At 47.7% G+C, this 5,089-nt stretch overlaps 1 long non-coding RNA gene across 1 annotated transcript; it reads left to right on the top strand.

Annotated features, from left to right (window-relative positions):
• Nucleotides 1–1,278: 1,278 nt before the first annotated feature.
• On the top strand, nt 1,279–2,190 carry LOC122002884. The gene is made up of 2 exons (XR_006117747.1): nt 1,279–1,776; nt 1,921–2,190. It is a non-coding gene; the product is annotated as an uncharacterized LOC122002884 (long non-coding RNA).
• The last annotated feature ends 2,899 nt before the right edge of the window (nt 2,191–5,089 follow it).

The raw sequence follows: 5,089 nt of genomic DNA, 5'->3' as shown, positions 1-5,089 counted from the left end.
TAGCTCCTCGCCTCTCGAATGCACCGAGTTTGTCGACTCTCTTCCTATGTCATCTTTCTCTCTCGCTATGACTTCCTCTTAACTTCTCATGTTCCTAAGTTCTTGCACACTTAAACACAAGACATCAAATCCACAAGACCTAACTTAACTTGGTTGACTATATCAAAACTAACCTAGGGTACTTACAGTTACCAGCCAAGTGGAATCAACCTGTAAAGTGGACCAAAAGTACCCCGCCAATAATATTTTTGAGCCAGTGTTTGACCTCCTACATAACTACCGTAGCAACCCTGAATCTGGTCTGATACACTTGAATAATGGGCGAGAAAAAGCTTGCTTGTATAAATGATATCCTATTAGAGTGAAGTGGTTGACCCTTCTCTTGATGTCCCAAGCTTGCTTCACGTCGGCTGATAGAATTCCCTGCTGAAGCTATAAAATTAGTGGAGCTCGCTAATCGATTGGTTCTTTTGTATTTGCTTGCAGATCAATTTGGGCTATCAACAGGGTTTGCTCCATTGAGTTGTATAGAAACTAGGAGGATAATGAGCTAACCATTTTTGTTAGTTTGTCTGCTTTTTGATTATCCGTCTGGATTATTTTGTGTAAGGTAACTTCTAGGAAACCATCATTCAGTTTTTCATAAGCTTCTATGTACATTGTGAGCCGCTCACTATTAATTTTAAAATTTTCCACTAACTATAGGGTTGTTAACTGAGAATTTGAATAGATGGTCACTTGAGTTACCCCCACATATTTTACTATCTGAAGCTTGATAACAAGCATTTTGATGCATTATTTTAGCTCTTATACTTAGCATTTTTACTTTCTCGTATGCTTAATTTCATGTTTATATTATATTTTGTGAGTAGGAATTTATTTTGAACTTAATTGTAATTTTTCTACTATTATGATATTATTTCTTATATTTTGAATTTAGTTTTGTAGAAAATCTAAAGTGCCATGGATTGGAGTTGTGTCAAACTAAGTTTAACTTGATTTAAAGGGAAAAAAGAGGAGATCAAATTTGGAGCATCTAGGTTGTTGATCGAGATTAAGGCATCTAAGGGTTTATTCAAGAAGTGGAGCTCCAATTCAATTTAGATCCAAGGAAGGAAGGCCCCCAATCCTAAAAGCCTAATTCACCAACCCAATTTCAAACCCAATTTAAAACCTTATTGGATCCAGATCTAAACTTCTTACTCATCTCATAAACCCAAAATCCAAAACCCATTAAGAAACCCTTCCATTCCTCTCCCATCACCTCCTTACGTAGGGGATCCTAGGGAACAAAAATGTACCATCTTCTTCTGCCACGCCACCTTCACCGCCAACAAGAGCTCCAACCATTATTTTATCCACCGCTGGATGGAGCTCCCATCATATCTTCTTCATCCACACACAAAACTCCTCGACGCCCAAGCTCCACCAAGGTCAGCACCCACCTTTTATCACCACTGCCGGCTCCATCTTCCTCCTTTCCTCACCTCCAGCCACCCCCTCTTAGGGTTTACAAATCAAGAACCGGAGAATCATCCCTATTCCCTCTCCTCTTCAAGTTAGAAGAGGAGATCCCACTTTCTTCCTCACACAGTAGCACCCCTTCCTCCATATGGCTAGTCATCTCCCTCTCTCCCTCTTTGAGTTAGAAGATCTAGCAGCCCCTTTTCGCTTCCGCAACCTTCGTCTCTTTGGATTAGAAGAGAAGAGATCCTTCTCCACCTCCGCTCCAATCAAGGAAGAGAAGCCCAGGCCCCCATGGGCATAGATGAGGTGGTAAGTGGATTATTGTTTATCACATTAGGTCTTGAGGTCGAATCTCAGGGTTGATAGGACATAAATCCTTGCACGTTGTGTAACTCACCCCCATCCACTTGTCTTCTCAATTACTGTCATTTACCTCCTTCGTATTGGTCCTAGGGTGGGCTGGCGGGGGCATTGGAGGCAAGCACTTTGCCTTTTGTCACATAAGGAAGAGAAGCTCTGTCAACAAGCTTAGGTTCATTCATCTGATGTGTTAGGTTGTTCCTAGTCTTTAGAGTGTATGTACTGCTTGTCCATTATTGCTTTTGTGTTGAGCTGATGTGTTTCAATCATGTGTTGAATTCTTGTATCAATTGATTATCACCCATGTTCAATTTGCACGTACTTGGTTCAACTTAATTCATGCCTATCATGTATTCGGTGAAATGCCTCTTTAATAGTTATGTTCAATTGATGCATCTTAGTTTGTTTAACTCTTGCTTTGTATTAGTCTTTCAATTTTTTTAAGTTTTATATCTTCATTTAAATGCAATTAGATTAGATTAGATTATGATCCTGTCCGAGCGCTAAGTCGACGAACGTTGGGGACGTGACACTCTCCGCTATCTTCGACTGGTGGTGTAGATTTCCGGCGAACCTGCAAAGAAGCCGAGCCGGGAGGGGTTTCCCGGCGACGACCCTCCGACGCTCAAGTCAGGCAACGAAGAAGCAGAGTAACGTTACTGTGGCTACAGTGATCAAGATTGCATACCTCCGTCGAAGTTTGGGGGTCCTTATATATGACCCCGGGGAGGAGCGGGCACGCTTCTCGATGCGTGCATGCTTCCCCAAACATACCTCAATAGGTCGTGTCAGAAAAGCATGCCTGATGTCATTCCGCAATCATCCAAGCATATCCCAGATGTGACGGTGGAAGCTTCCACTGTACAATACTCTATCCACTCCTGCCGCCAACCATGCTGTTTGTCGGCGGCAGGTGTCTCGAGGACGAAGTTACCAGTTGTCATTTTTGTCTCTTTGTGCCATTACTTATCTCCGGGCCGAGTGGACCAGTCGCTCGGCGCTCATAGCCTTTGGGAATGCTCCGGTACCTCAGACCGGGGGGAAAGCCATGCTCGTGTGCTCGGATGGGATTGCGCCTTCTCGCCCTGTGGCTCAGTCGCTCGACCTGGCCGCTCGGCTTAGAGACTCTTTTACCTTGAGCATCGAAAACCCGCCCCATGGTCGGGTTGTCTTTCGTTCGGCCACCTGGGAGACCCGGGCCGGGTGCCCGGTTAGCCGGATGTCCGAGGATGGTCTGCCAGTCCGCTCGGCACGACCGTGTCGTTGACCCTTGACCTCCACGTGTCGTTGACCCCCCGCTACTGAGGGTCCCTCATCCTTATTACCGGATCACATACCTCCCTCTCAAGTCTAGTCGAAGGAGGCGTTAAGTCCGACTGACTGGACTATGAGTCTGGCCAATCGACAGCCGACCCGCCAATACCGAAAGTACGAAAGTATACCTCCGCTCGGCCCCTATGGGGTCGAATATAGTCGGTCGGCTAGTTGCCGAGGGCTGCCCCAATGGCTGGTGATGATGTCCTCGGGGTCTTCTTGGAATGCGTGCAAATCTCCGCCATTATGGTTGAGCACGCGGGTTCTGCCTCGTGATGGGACTCATTAAATGTCTTCCTCTGACCGAGTGCCACATGGCGCAGCTGACGTCTTCGTACAGCCGCAACCTTATGCCTGATGCGACGTCCGTCGGTTTGAAATGGACGGCGCAATGTGGGCTTAGGTTCTTGTGACCTGAATCTGACGGCTCAGGACGATCGGGCATAATCCTATAAAGCCTTCACCCTTCTCCTTCGCCGCACCTTCGCCTTCACGTCCAGAAGCCTCCTCCTGCTCAGTGGCCCGGCGACCCTGCTCCTCGGCATTCCGGCGATCCCTTGCCTTCTTCCTTCGCTTCTCATCTTCTCTGTAAGGTTCTTTGTCTTTCCCTCTTTCTTTCTGTGTTTTCTTTGCGTTCTTTGCCGAATTCTCTTCTTTTGGTTATTGTTCCGTTCATCTCCCTCAAGCCTTTGCATTTTCTCCCAATTTCCGCCTTCTCCACTGTTGTTCCGGCGATGGCAAGTTCCTCTCAGCCCGCGGACCTCGCTCTCGGCCCATGGTATACCACCATGGAGTCGCGGTTCGATCGGCGCGATGCCGAGAGCCTGATTAACGCTTTCGACAACCCTTCTGATTTTGAATTGATCTTACCTTCTCCTTCCGCTCGGCCACATAACCCTCCGCGCGACACTATCTGTTTTTTCCGCGAATAGTTTACAGTCGGTCTGCGGTTTCCTCTCTAACCCTTCATCGTCGAAATTTGTAACTTCTTTGGCATTCCACTCGCCCAATTGGTTCCCAACACTTTTCGCCTTCTGTGCGGAGTTGTGGTATTATTTAAGATACACAACATTCCCCTCCGCCCGGAAGTCTTCAATTATTTCTACTATCCTAAGCAATCCGAGCCGAGCACTTATCTATTTCAGGCTCGGCCCGGCTTAGTCTTTTTTGATAAACTTCCCTCTTCCAACAAACATTGGAAAGAAAACTTCTTTTTTCTTCGTATGCCCGGGCGGCTCCCTTTTCGCACTAAATGGCAGGTCGAACTGCTAACCTCTCCCGAGCTGAAGAAGTTTAAGACCCGACCGGACTATTTTCAAGCAGCGAATCTGCTAGCCGGTCTGAAGCTCGACATCAACAAGCTTCTACCTGAAGGAGTGATGTATATATTCAGTTTGAGTCCGAGCAAGACCCCGCTCCCGAGCAGCTTTGGTAAGAACTTCACTTGTACATTTGCCTTGAGTTCTAACTGATTTCTTTCTCCTTTCCTTACAGCAAACATCGTAATGGAGTCGGTGTTGTTCAGGATTTTGAAAAAGAAAGTGGTCGCGCTAGAAGCGGCAGCGGCCAAGGAAATGGAGCAATTGGGCATCGCTGCGGTCGGCTCTCATAAGGACGAGAGTGAAGCGCAGGCAGGGGAGTCGGCCGCTCAGGCTTCGCCTATGGATGCGGTTGGCGATGCAACTTCTAGCAAGGAACCGACTGTTCGGGAGGAAGACTCTGAACCAGAGGACGAGCTCCCGCTCGACAGGAAAAGACGGCGAGTTGAGAAGCCTCTCCGTTCGGCAACCTCCGCAGTGCAAGCATCCGAGCGGACGGGCACCGCCTCTCAACGTGGAAAAGAACCATCGGTCGAGGTGCTCTCCTCCGACCGGACTCCCTCTCAGCTGGATGCGCCTGCGACCCCCATCGAAGCGGTGCCAGTTAGCTCCCTTCCTCCTGCACCACG

The sequence above is a fragment of the Zingiber officinale genome, chromosome 1A (assembly GCF_018446385.1).
Source record: "Zingiber officinale cultivar Zhangliang chromosome 1A, Zo_v1.1, whole genome shotgun sequence".
Taxonomy (NCBI): Eukaryota; Viridiplantae; Streptophyta; class Magnoliopsida; order Zingiberales; family Zingiberaceae; genus Zingiber; species Zingiber officinale.
The sequence above is the reverse complement of the archived record's forward strand: the minus strand, read 5'-3'. Positions and strand labels throughout refer to the sequence as shown.